This window comes from Strix uralensis, chromosome 26 (genome assembly GCF_047716275.1).
Source record: "Strix uralensis isolate ZFMK-TIS-50842 chromosome 26, bStrUra1, whole genome shotgun sequence".
In the NCBI taxonomy this organism is placed as follows: domain Eukaryota; kingdom Metazoa; phylum Chordata; class Aves; order Strigiformes; family Strigidae; genus Strix; species Strix uralensis.
In genome coordinates this window covers 5,971,983-5,984,865 of record NC_133997.1, presented here as the reverse complement: position 1 = coordinate 5,984,865, position 12,883 = coordinate 5,971,983, and the positions used below count along the sequence as shown (strand labels likewise).

The 12,883-nt window shown below is 47.6% G+C and overlaps 1 long non-coding RNA gene across 1 annotated transcript in view; it reads right to left on the bottom strand.

Annotated features, from left to right (window-relative positions):
• LOC141954829 (uncharacterized) overlaps nucleotides 1-12,330 on the bottom strand; it is a 90,919-nt gene extending 78,589 nt beyond the window's left edge. The window contains exon 1 of the long non-coding RNA XR_012632276.1: nucleotides 12,249-12,330. This is a non-coding gene — a long non-coding RNA (uncharacterized LOC141954829). The remainder of the gene's footprint in view (nucleotides 1-12,248) is intronic.
• Nucleotides 12,331-12,883: the final 553 nt, after the last annotated feature.

Sequence of the window (12,883 nt, the reverse complement as noted above, 5' to 3'; positions counted from 1 at the left end):
AAGGCTTTGGGTCCTTGCCCAAGGGTAAGAAGAGAAATGTGGGGAAAAGAAGTAAAGTTGCTGTTCATGTCATCTTCCGGTATGAAGCAATGGGTGATGAACAGCCAAACTGCGAAACGCTTTTGGGTCCGATATTACACAAAGGATGCGCTTCATCTCCAGCAACATCTCTGCCCTGCCTGAGGCTCCGTGGCAGCCCTCCTCCCTCAGCCCTTCCTGGGAGGTCAGCTATGGTGTGACCTTCGTGAAAAGGCCAGTTTTCCAAGCCAGGAGGCAAAAAAAAATAATCTTCAGTCACAACCCTGTCAGCTTCCTCTTGCTTTATGCCTGCATGGGAGTCCCTGCCAGCTCCAGGTGGAGCGTGGCGAGTTGAGGAGAAAAGCCATTCTTCACTCTAAAATTGTTAGCACACAGCAACACACATCGGGTATCACCCCTCCTCTGCCAAAAGCTGGGCTACCCTGGGCATCTCAGGGACAGACAGAGGGTCTGTGAACAATTTCAAAATCCCCCTGATGGTCATTGCTGAGCCTATATGACTTCATCTCAGTTACTGTCATGTTTTTGAGAGTCAAGAATAACATTAATTTTCCATATCTTGTGGTTTTTGGAGGGTGTGAATAAATTCTCTTGCTGTGAGTTATTTAGGTATCAGTAAACCCAACCCAGCAGTGGTGAAACCATTGAGCAATACAGAAGGCCCATGGTGGAGATGTGGCAGGCAAAGACTCACCAGTATGACACATCACGAGGCCCTCAGTGTCAAGTCAGGACCATCAAGAATTGCAGACACTTCTTATGGTCACAATAGGTCTACTCAGAGGAGTTACCTAAGCTCAAAACTTGTGAAAAGCCCATCTACCTTCCTTTTCTATGTTTGGTTTCACACCTTACACACATGCATGAATACAAAATGCTGAAAGGCAACAGACTTGTGCCCTTTCAGACCATTAGGAATCAAGTAATCTCCCAAATCCTTTGGAAAAACAGCTTGTTGGCATATCAACAAGAAAAGTGATGCCATTGTGATCTCCCACCACCGTGCTGCTTCTTCCCAAAGATGTATCTCAGCAGGAGCTTTAAATGGAGGCGTCATATGGTCCAATGGCCACTGAAAGTTAAGCGTAGCTCAGAAGCACTTAGACCTAGTCTCTCACAGCCTTATTCTCCTGATGTTGCCCATGTTGCTTGCTTGAACTACAGAGCAGCTAAAAGCTAGGACTACCTGTTAGGCCATGTCAGTCACAGGACTACAAAACATACTCTGGAGAGCCAAAAAAACCCCAAAGCTGCTTTTGGTCTCAGGCTTTATTCAGCTCATCCCCATATTTAGAACTCCAGTAGCACATACTGTCACCAGCTGATCCTGATGAATTCTCAGGGTTGGAAGAAGCAGGGAGGCCACAATGAACCGTGTACACCAAAGCCTGAATGCAAACTTGTACTAGTTAAGGCTACTTTCCTCCCTCACCTCTGAGTTTCCCTTTCTTCCTCCATAAACATCTTGTTTCTTTCATGTGTGCTCCTCAGCTGAGCTAAAGCACTCAGAAAACCCACATGGAAAGCCTCCATTTTACTCAATGGATTTTTGAATCCAGGAGGAACGAGCCTCCTACATGAACAAGTGCAGGAAGAACGGGAGGAGAAGGAGAGACCTCGTTTAAGACTATACAAGGGGAAATTGCAAAAAATTACCTAAACCTTTAGGAACATATTTATATTTTGATTTCATGTAATATTACTTCCTGGTTTCCAGCACGTATTCCCTGGGCGTCCCCTATCAAATATCAGGCAGTATTAAATCACTGATCCCTGATCCCCGTAGCTCTCAGAAAAACATCTGTACTAATTTGTTGGTTTTCCTTAACACGAGGGCCAGATGAACTCCTCCAGGGCTCAGCCAAGTGAGATCGCTGACAGATGCAGAATAGAAGTGCAAAGATTTTTCCTTTATTAAAAATAAGGTTCCACACTCCAAGCCCTGAGCTTGTCGTTTGCCAGAGTGATGAAATGACACGCGGCAACCTTGATCCAACACTGTTGTGGATACAAAAACAGGGTTCTTACCTAATGCTACTCCACTAGCAAATGACTTCTGACAGCACATCCAAATTGGCACGGGCCAACAAGGTGAGGGGTCTGGCAAGTGGATACAGCCGTTTTCTGCTAGAGGTCTCTGAAATGTCTCAATGGTATATAGTTATTTAAGTTCACCGACCTGTGAATGCAGCAAATCTGGCACCTGGCTCACCACTTTGAGGGCCTTGACTCCATTTCTGACAACCTTCACTGCAGCAGATCGACCTGAAGCTGCCTTTTTAAAAGGGACAGCAGACGTGGAGGTAAGCCAGCTCTTCATCCTCGCTGTTCACGACAAGGTACATCAATCCAGATCACCAGCAAAGGCCGCTGCTGGAATAAACTGCAAAGCCCCAGAGGGATGAGCTAGCACCATCTTTGGTGGGCAACCCCTGATACCTTCCAGCTCTTTTGCACATCCCCTAAGTCAAACTCGTGCTAAAGGTGTACCAGGTTCACTCTCTACAACTACCTGAAAGGACGTTGTAGAGAGGTTGGTGCTGGTCTCTTCTCACAGGGGATTAGTGACAGAACAAGAGGGAACGGCTTTAAACTGCAACAGGGGAGGTTCAGACTGGACATGAGGGAAAAATGTTTCCCAGAAAGAGCGGTCAGAGAGTGGAATAGGCTGCCCAGGGAGGGGGTGGAGTCCCCATCCCTGGGTGTGTTTAAGGGTCGTTTGGATGAGCTGTTGGGGGATGTGGTATAGGGGAGAACTTTAGGGCTGATAGTTGGACTTGATGATCCCAAGGGTCTTTTCCAACCTGAATGATTCTGTGATTCAGGTAGTTTGCAGAAGCAAGTAGGAATCAAGAGCAGCAAGCCTCAGCTTGCTCCTATCACCTTAGCTGTGATGTTCTGCATCAATGGCCTCATGCACCCCAGCAAGGTGTGAACACAGGCAGTTATTAACAATCATGCAGATGTTCCTCTCAGCTACTTTAATTTTCCACCACCACAATACGCAGACCTAGCCATATTCCTATTCTGCAGATGAAGCTGTGATCCTCTCCTGCTTTTGCCCTGACTTGGGGAAGGCACTCTACTCCAAAAACAGTTAATTGAACTCAGTTGAATAATCAGCCTTCCCTTGAAACAAAGACTAATTTTCACAGGAAAAGCTCCCTTCCAAGTTCACAAGAGTCCCAAGGGAAGGTGCTGTCTGCACACAAGTAACACTACAAGACCTTGTTTTTTCTCCCTGTCTGGTGGACCTTGTGATATGGATGCTGCTCTTCTGCAGAAGAGTTTGTACACTCCATACGGGATGCCGAAGAGGTATCAGAGGCACTAATAAGAATATTAATCTGTGTGCCAGCTAGCTGCCAGGGAAAGACCTACTGGCATGTATAACCTCAGGCATGTGTTTAAGCCCAGAAGATTCACCACAAAACTTGTCAGCACAGGAATGACTCACCCCCCTTTGCCAGTGCTGGTGGTTCACTGTGGGCATTCCCCCTTCAGGAAATTCTCCCTGGCCATGACCCAGTCAAAAGGCAGGAAAAAAACCCCACAAAAACAGATCCCTCCACCAGAAGCCTGAGGATGCGTCCCAGCCAGGGGCATTGGTCAGCCCATTGACAGGCTGTATCTGCTTTCAATAAACTTTTATAGTCTGTCAATGCGCTGAATCCTATGCAATAAAATTTGTGTCATAAAAAGAGTCTTGCAGTGCCAGTATCTCTTTTTTTTCCTTTTTTTAATTTGAGGACAGCTGGGAGGGATGGATTCAGGGGCCAAGTTCATAAGATTTTTTTTTTTTTTAAAATCACTTTAAATTACAATGGGAATTTTCAGACCCTCCTTCTGGGGAGAGCAGCCATTTTCAAAAGTGACTTCATTTCCAGAGCTGGCTTACCTCCCAGTATTTGAACAAGCAAGAAAAGAAACATTCAGAAAGTAGATAGGTTTCAAGTTTGGCTTGATTGGTTTCAAGTTTAAGAGTCATAAACCAGCCGTTAAAAGTTCCAGGCGAATTCTAGGATGGTTTAACTTATCAGGCTGCCAGTCCTGAACTCCAACTCACTGACCAGAAAAGATCCTGCATAGCATTGCCTTCAGTAGACAACTTAATGCATAAACCTGGCACAGACACAGAACCTGAAGGACCCTCAGCTGGTAAATCTGTAGATTTAACCTGGCAAGGCTTTTGCATGGACTTTCACAAGGGGCCATGGTCTGAAACCCTTGGTTTGCATCCTTTCCCTGGGCTGCACTTTAGTGGCAGTCGTTAGGGGCCACATTTAGCCGGTTTTAATCCCTTTCAAGTCCCTGCACCTAGTGAAAGGGAGAGCAAGGGATTTAAGAGCAACTCAGAGACCCCAGTAAAGCACCAACTGGACACACAGGGACCAAAGAGACTTCAGGGCAGCTGACAGTCTCTTCAGTCCCTACCTTTAAGACGCAGATAACATGGCTTTCTTAACAAGCATGTTAGGAAGATAAATATGCTGCCAGTGGTTAAGAGGCTCCTTAGCTCTCAGGATATGCAGCCCAATTCCCAGTCCCACTGACGGCTGTTTAGGGCAGTTTTCACCCCAGCTGACGGTTGTTTGTAATGCCTGGTTATCAGGCAGTTTTCCCTGGGAGGAGCAGGGCTTTGATAAAACTCCTGCAAAAAGCTATGAGTAAGCAGGAGGAATTTTCCCTGCTCGCATTGTTTGGTCTGTCAGTCACCCCTAGCTTTGCTACATGATATAATACATAATACATGAGTCTACGAGAGCTGTAAATACCATGTCCCAGCATGTGTCTAGGGGAGGGGGGTTCACGCACGTAGGGTGCAAACAGCTGGAGCTATAGACAGCTGTTCTCCACCACAGCACATTGACTGATGGGGTCTCTCGCTGAGATGTCAGCTTTCGCTAGTGTTTTAGGAAAGATAAGTCGCTAATGACCGCTGCTTAAATGATTCTTGGCAGGAAGAAAAACACAGAGGTCCTTTATGAAGAGTTGCTCTTTATCTGTCAGAATAGCAGCGCCAGTTAATTTAATTTTTTTTTTTTTTTTTTTTTCCATGCTATATGTTGTCTCTGGGGTGGGTTGGGGGATGCACGTGGGGGAAGAGCTGCTTTCCAAATCTTCTAGACTAGATGTTAATGTCTAAGACGTGACGGACTGCCTGCTAGAGTCCCATGGCTGTATCTCCTAGTATCACCTCTTCAAATTTAAGCACTTTTGTTTTTGGTGAAAGGTGGGGGATTGACAGCAATCAGTTTGAACAGCCACAGGAGAGGCGAGGAAAGCTGCTCTGGTCTGCCCTGACACAGAGGGATCAGCTCAGACTGACAACACTGCCTGGCTGCCCATCCCAGAAGGGTGATTTATACCGATGGGTGGCCTCCGGTTATTGTGGTTTCCCACAGGATCTTTTTGGAGAGTTCAGCTAGCAGCCTGGCTGGCCAGAAAGCAAATTAAAAAACATAATCAATGCCTGTTCTCCAGGTGGCATCACAGGAAGAAAAAGCAAAGACAACAAGCCATACCCTGACGACAGAAATCTTACTCCAAATTTGCATGACTTCAGAAGTCACTCATTCTTGCTTCCCTATTTACCCTGTATGTCTCCTACTTCTTTGGGACTTCAACCTCCACTTTGGCATGGCAGCAAACCCAAGTTGCATGCTTCTCGACCCAAACCAAGTATACATAAGATAGCATTTGCCAAATCCCTTCATAAAGAGCAGGAGATGTTCCTATGAGGCCATTGGCATAGACGCAGGGAAAGGGCACTGTAACTGCAATGGGGAGAGCAGGTTCTGGAGAATCTGGGTCTAATCCCCTCCTGTGGGACCTCAAAAAGGTCACACTTTTCCTCCTCAGCCTCTCCATCTGCACAGAGATCACAGAATCATAGATGACGGATAGCCAGACTGCCCTACCAAGTGGTGAGAATTAACTAGTGCCTGTAAAGCACGTTGAGAGACTCAGCTGACAGGTAGTATATAACTGCAAACTCTATTATATCATTCCACCATCCCCTTTGCCAAAAATCTGCCTTTGCAGAAAAGATCCAGACACCAAATATGTTATTAAGTGAGGATGTCTGACAGTAGTTCAGCTACGTAGAGATGTTAAATAGTAATAATAATGAAACAAAACTCAGCATTTGAGGATGCTGTACATCTTCAAAGCACTTCACCAAAACATTAACTGATTATACCCAAAATAAATTGCTCACAGCTGTTAGAGATCCATGAGGTATTCAAAAGAAATGGATGGAACATCATCCATCCTGGATCATACAGGAGATGCATGTGCTATAGTGTAATCAAGAGCTCAAAGGAAATAACTTGCAGGGAGTTCAGCTTTTAGTGCTTTTCTGTACACCTCAAAGCATGGTTTATTGTTAGAAGAAGTATAGAGGACTGAGCTCCCTCTTCTTGACTGCAGAAGAAAGTTGTTGCAGAGCCAAAGCCTTATTCAAAGTTCAATGTCATCGCGTTAAAACTCCTATTTCAACTTAATCTTAGCAGAAATAGCTGCATGCCAGACAGCTTAAGGCATCTGTGGTGTTTATAGCCACAACTAAGAGAACATAGATTTGGCCCTCTTGTAGTAAACACAGCAAGCTCATCCAACAACCCGTTTTGCACTCATCTGTCTTAATTTAAGCATGGACCTCACTACTGCAATTCCACATTATGCTGAAGAATTAAGACTACCTCCCCCCCCAATCAGTTCACATCCATGGCCATCCCTCTCCTCTGTCCACTTCTCCCACCCCCAAGCAAGCAGCTGCAAAAAAGCAGTTTCAGGTGCATGGCAAAAAGGTTGTGGCTGTAACTGCCCGGTGGCACACACGCCCTCAAAAGAGCACCAGGGCACTTGCATCTAAATAAGCCCAGGAGGAGTATTATTTCTGCACACAATTATTAGCTGGAGCTAGTTCCTGGCCTGTTCCCTGCCAGAGCACAGCATCTGCCTAGGCAGATGCCTGGAAAGACACGAGCAGGGACCTGGCATCTGCAATAACCATTAAGGTATAAAAGGTTGTTTGTTCGCAGAGCTGGAGACTCGCTCGTTTACAGCGCACGGTTGAACGCTGCCACGGCCCCGGTGTTTGCCACTGACCCACTTTGTGGTTCGCCTACATTCCCCTCGAGGTCCCAAAGGGCAGAGCTCAGAAGAAAACAAGCCTTGAGAAGCCCCAAAACAACCACTAATTTAAGACCACTTTACCACAGCGTTAGGCTTGGCCCGTTTAGTCTCTCCCTTCCAAAAGCAAGGCAGCCCGCTCAGCGCAGCGCAAACACCTGATCTCTCATCACCTCACAGCAGAGGGGCAGCACATCAGGCAGATGTGCCCTAGCACAGCAGGAGAGAAAGGGTGGAGAGTGCCCCAGGTCCAAGGTGGAGCGCACACAGAGCATCACCCCCGATAAAACCTGCAGCAACCAGCACAAATCAAAACGGAGAGGTCCAGCAGAGCTTCGTTTCGGGGGATGAGGCTAGCAGAGGGCAGAAGAGCAGTGTCACCATGGAAAAAGCGGGCAAGACACAGGTCAGGAATAACCTGCCAGCACCACAGAGGTCCGAGACAGGAGCTTTCCAGATACCAATGGCTAAGATGAAGGCAGAGCAGTCAACAGTGGATCTGCATGGGATCGCTGCGAGGAGCTTTGATCAGGTATGGGGGAAGTCAGGGCTTGCTAGGAAAGGGGAACAGCAGAGCGATAGCAAAGATACACTGACACTGCCCGCATCTAGAGGAAAGAAAAAGCAGCCCTTCATTTTCTCAAGTATTTAAGCTCCCAGCACGCAGAATCTCACAGGAGTTTTGGTTTCAGCCTTTTTACCATTTGCACGCCGTGTACTGGAGATCATCCTGCCACACATCATCAACATCCCCAAAGAATCCCAAGGTGACTGCATTTAAAATGAAACCTCCAGTACCCTCCAGGAAAGCCGACGCACCCTCGGTAACGGAGACAGCAACCTATTTAAAGATGAGCTATTTAAAAGCAGTAGCCTGTGGTACTTCGCCAAACTTTTCACTTAAGGAGAGCACCAGAACACGTTTTCTCTGGTTTGCCCCCTGTTCACAACATACCAACTCAGAAACAGTGGAGGGGTTTGTTTTGCAAACTACATTTTAGTGGGGGTTCACTACGTTTATTGGGTGCTTTAGGCTCTAGAAGACAGGAATCACACCCTCACACTGTGCTACAACTTAACTGGGTCTATATAGATTATTTTAAGGAAACTGTTTAAACACACACCCTGCAAGCCACATCAGCTTGAGATACATGCTTGAGGGCACAAGCATAGAAGAGGGGCTGAAAAGCTCATCCCTGCCTTGTACAGGGAAGAAAATACCCTCATAACATCACACAGCACATCTGCTTGAGGTATTTGGTATGGTCTGATATCAAGGGGCAGTGCTGCTCCGGACAGAAGGATGATGCAAGAGGCAGTGTGGATGTCAGTTAAAAGAGACATCTTTAGATGCAGCTCTGCCATTTAGGATCTGTAGCACGAACATAAGGCAGGCTGTCAGCAGGTTGCATTGCTGAAGTCTGAAAGTACAGCTTAAATTAAAAAAAATAAAAATCTCTCTGTGGGGCATTGGAGAGGAAAGAGCCAAGACCTGCTGCAAATCAGCACTGGGGTGCCTTGGCAGAGCTCGGTGCGAGTTCCCAGGGCAGGTGTGAGCCATGCCCAGAGCCCAGCACTGCAGCAAGGGGTCAGACACCGGGTGATTTGGGGTGCTTCTCGTGGTCATCCCTCACCCCAAGCGCTGCAGGAGGGTCTGTGCACCCACACGGTCAAGGGAGGAGAAATGTGGAAGGGCAAAGCACGCACAGCACCTGCTCAGGCTGCGCCTGGATCCAGTCAACACTGTCAGCCTCTCGCTTGGAAAAAAAGCCACCACAAACACGGTTTCTCCCATCCAAGCCTCTCTCCTTCCCCCTCTGAGCTCATTCATGGCTCAGGCTCCAGGACAGCTGCCGGGTTGCCAAGTCCCCCCCCAGCTCACTGAAGCACAGAGCAACACGATCAGGATGATAGCTGGGCCAGCTGTTAGAAATCACTGCAGGACTCAAAACAACTAAAGACCAAGCAGGGGGGGGGGGAAAAAAAAGAAACACCAAAAAAACCCAGCAGAAAGTCCCTCACTTCTTTTCCTCTGCCTGGACATCGTGGTCTCATTGTTACCACTGTCCTTAAATTGACAAGTGAGCCCTGGCCAAAATGACAGCTCATTAAGAATATTTAAAAATTACACTGGGTGGGGACTAAGGAGCCCAGGGAACTGGGACCAGGCAGTGGATTTTTTCACACCTAAGTGATTGTTTTGAATGCAGCTCAGGTCAATAGAAGTGACCTTGACCCTGACTGGGACCAGTGCCAGTGGACTCCAGTGCAAAGCCCCCCTCCCTCCAGGCATCAGCAGAACCACACTGAAGTTCATGGTACTGCAGGGAGGTGAGCTGTGTGTCTGCAGGACCTGCTGGTACAGGGGGGCTTATATACATTTCTATATAGTCTCTGCTTGCAAGAGTTGCCCAACTCAGCAACCTGGAAGCTTAACTCTAAGGCAGAATCCTCTCTCTACCAAAGAAAAAGCTCTTTAGCTACAGGAGTTACTGTCTCCTGCAGCAAAATCCACCAAACTCATTTGAAAACACCATTTTGTTTAAATTAGAGCACATTAAAACAGGCAGCAATGCCCCTGGCTATGTTTATGGGAAACATGTTGTTTTCTCATGGTGACTTGCACAGGGGGCTACCATGTCCTCAACTGACACTAAACATCAGCAAAGGGATGTCGAGAGGATGGAGAAGAGCAGGACGCGTGCTCCCTGAACATGCAGGGACCAAGAATAACACAAACTCAACAGCTCAGCAAGGAGGATGGGATTTTGAGATATAAATACCCACAGGAGCCCCACTGACAGCAGTTCTCCCCAGAGAACAAGGGCAGGGGGGAGTTAGCTGACCAAAAACGTTCATACCAGCGCCCAGGCACCAGGCCCTGCATGGGATACCCCTCGCCAAGGAGGGGACAGAGGTCTGTCCCTGCACATCGAGTTGGGATGGGTCTTGGATGCCATAAACGTTGGTGATGGTGACAGAGGACTGCGTGAGAAGCTGAGGAAGTGCAGCAGCACTCAGTTAAGAATATAATATTTTCTCAGCATATCACCTTACTGCTGCTCCACAGCCTTCAAGGCAGGTCTTCCCAGCCCCTCCGTTTTCAGCAGGCAGGATGGGGGCTTGCAGCTGATTTCAATTTGAAACCATCACCAGGGGATAACATGATTGTTCCACTTGCCCTCTGCTCTCTGGCTGGCAGGGGCTTTTTGTGGCAGCACTGGGCCACTCTCCCTCTATACCCCACTGCTTGCACAGGGCCTAATCCAAGACACAGAAGGCTGGGAATTTCCAAGATTCAAGATTTTAGGTGTTCCTTTGCCTCTGGGGTGGGAAGGGGGCCAGGCTAATACCTCACTCTGCACCACCAGCCCCACAGGTGCCCAGATACATCCTGAGCATCAGAACTGAAGAAATGCTGTGCTAGCTCCATAGAAATAGCAGAGCCCCAATCTGTCAGCTCTGTTTAGCTTTGCTGCAAGCGCATCTGATGAAGCAAAGCCAGAGGTTATGCTCCCCATTACAAAGCTGGAAATAAGGTTGCAAGGAAAAAAAAAAAAATCAAAACAAAACAGAGCGGACAGAGTTCTAGGCTGTGCCTGTCATCAAGATGCCTCCTGAGCTGCTTCCACCATCATCTCCCTGATGCACAGCCGTGTTTCTGTGCAGAGTGTTTCTGCAGTGCTGAATCCTTCCCATCTTTCCTCCCCTCTTCAGGGCAGCATATTAACCCCGGCGTGTGGCCATCCAAAACACCCTGCCCCTCCTGGCTGTGAGTTAAGCACAGCATTTCAGGGGGAAAGAAAGGGGGCTGCACCTCAGCTGTTCAAGAGACACTCTTGGCTCTTCAGAAGGAGCAATCATTGCACACACATTTCAGCAAACCCATGGGCTCCCACATCCTCTCAGCACATTAAGAAACAGCTGACCTGTTAGTTATTAGAGAGTCTGGTCCAGATGAACTCCTCCCTTCCTGTCCTCTGCCTTCCAGAACACTGGTCTCTCCCTTTGGAGAAGTCTCTCACCTACAGCAAAGGCTCTGGCCGAAGAGCCCAAGGGTTTGTCATTTTTGGTGAGAACAGGAGCCACTACAACCTCTCTCCTGCAATTGCTTTTCTTCATCAAGCCTCCAGCTGAAGCATACTGACAGCTCGCTACCCTCATTTCAGCCCCAGCTCCCTACACTGCTTCTTCCCATACCACAAGCTCACCCCCACTGTCTCCAGGTGTGTAATAGAAGCATGTTTCTGCCTAAACACTACTCCTGGGCGACTGGCTTCTTTCTCTTCCATTCCTTTATCCTCTGAGGCTTTGTTGCGTGCACAGAAGACGGGACAGATGTACAGGCTGCTGCAGCCCAGGGTGCCCTGTGGGACAGTAATTGCAGGATGAGGTAAGGCAGAAGGAAGTGGGTGCTCTATGCTGAAGGGAAGGACAGCTGTGGCTGTTCCCAGGATCTGGAGCAAGCTAATTGATAAATACCAGAGTTGGACCTGAAGGAAAGCTGGGCATTCACAGCCAAGAAAGCCGAACTGCTTTGGAAGAAGCCCTGGCCTTTGTTGCACAATCTCTATGCAAGGCACTCACTGTACTCAGAGAGCAAGAGGCCAACTAGGGATAAGCAAATGCACACCCCCTCACTCAGGCTTGCACAGCCCAAAGCACAGCTCAGCACAGGCCTCCAGCTTCCCACCTACCAAAAAAACAGAGCCTCCAAAAGCCAGCACTGCAGCTTAGCCTGCACAGGGAACTCTGAGTAAGAAGCAGGAAAATTTCAGTTTCTCTCAGGGCTCAGCAAAGTCAAAGGCATGCACCATCCTGTACAGCCAGTTTCTGTAACTCAGTGCCTGACAGCCTTTGAAACCTCAGGGGAGTCAGCAGCAACAAAGACCTCAAGCATTCTTTCCAAAACAACATTAAATATACAACCAACTGCTAGGTAAATAATAATAATAAGCTTCACAACATAGAGCAACACAACCTTGTGCTTCTCTGGACACTTGCATTTGACATTTTATTAAAGGAAAACTCTGTTTGGTTCCCACCATCCCATAAATTCACCCAAATCCTACCTTATCACACAAGCAGCAACTCAGATCCAGCCAGGATTTTCTCTGCTGGACCAAGCTGACACATGGTCGCTCTGACTGTTACAGAAAGGACCTGGAAACAGGAAGAAAGATAGGTATGTCTTCAGAAAAATCAGGGTATAACATGCTCACATCCTCCTTGATGTTCCTCAAATCTTTAATCTCTTAGGTCACTGCAAGCTTCTTACCACAGAGAGACCATCAAACATGCCCAGAGAGCTGCCTCTTTCATCCCTTCCCTGAAAAGCTCAGCCTCATCTAAGCCTGATTTATATAACCACCTTGCCCTCACACCCCTGCGAGGACAGGTTAACTGGAGCCACAAGGTTGACCTCCTTCTCTTTTGCAGGTGGGATGCTCTTCTTCGTTAGCTTTCTTCCTCCTCCTTGTTTCCCAAACAGTCACAGGCAACCCAGGGAACTGCCTTTTAGATGCACTTTAAAGCCTCTGTGGCTGATTGATTCTGGAAGACTTAGGAAACTCCTTATTTTTCCACTTTATCTAAAAAGCTTCATCAGGCTTAGAGAAAGCACGAGGAATTATTGTGCAAGAGAACTTATCTGCGTCACAGTCCTGCACCTGGAAGCACAGGCCTAAACCACCTGTACAACACATAT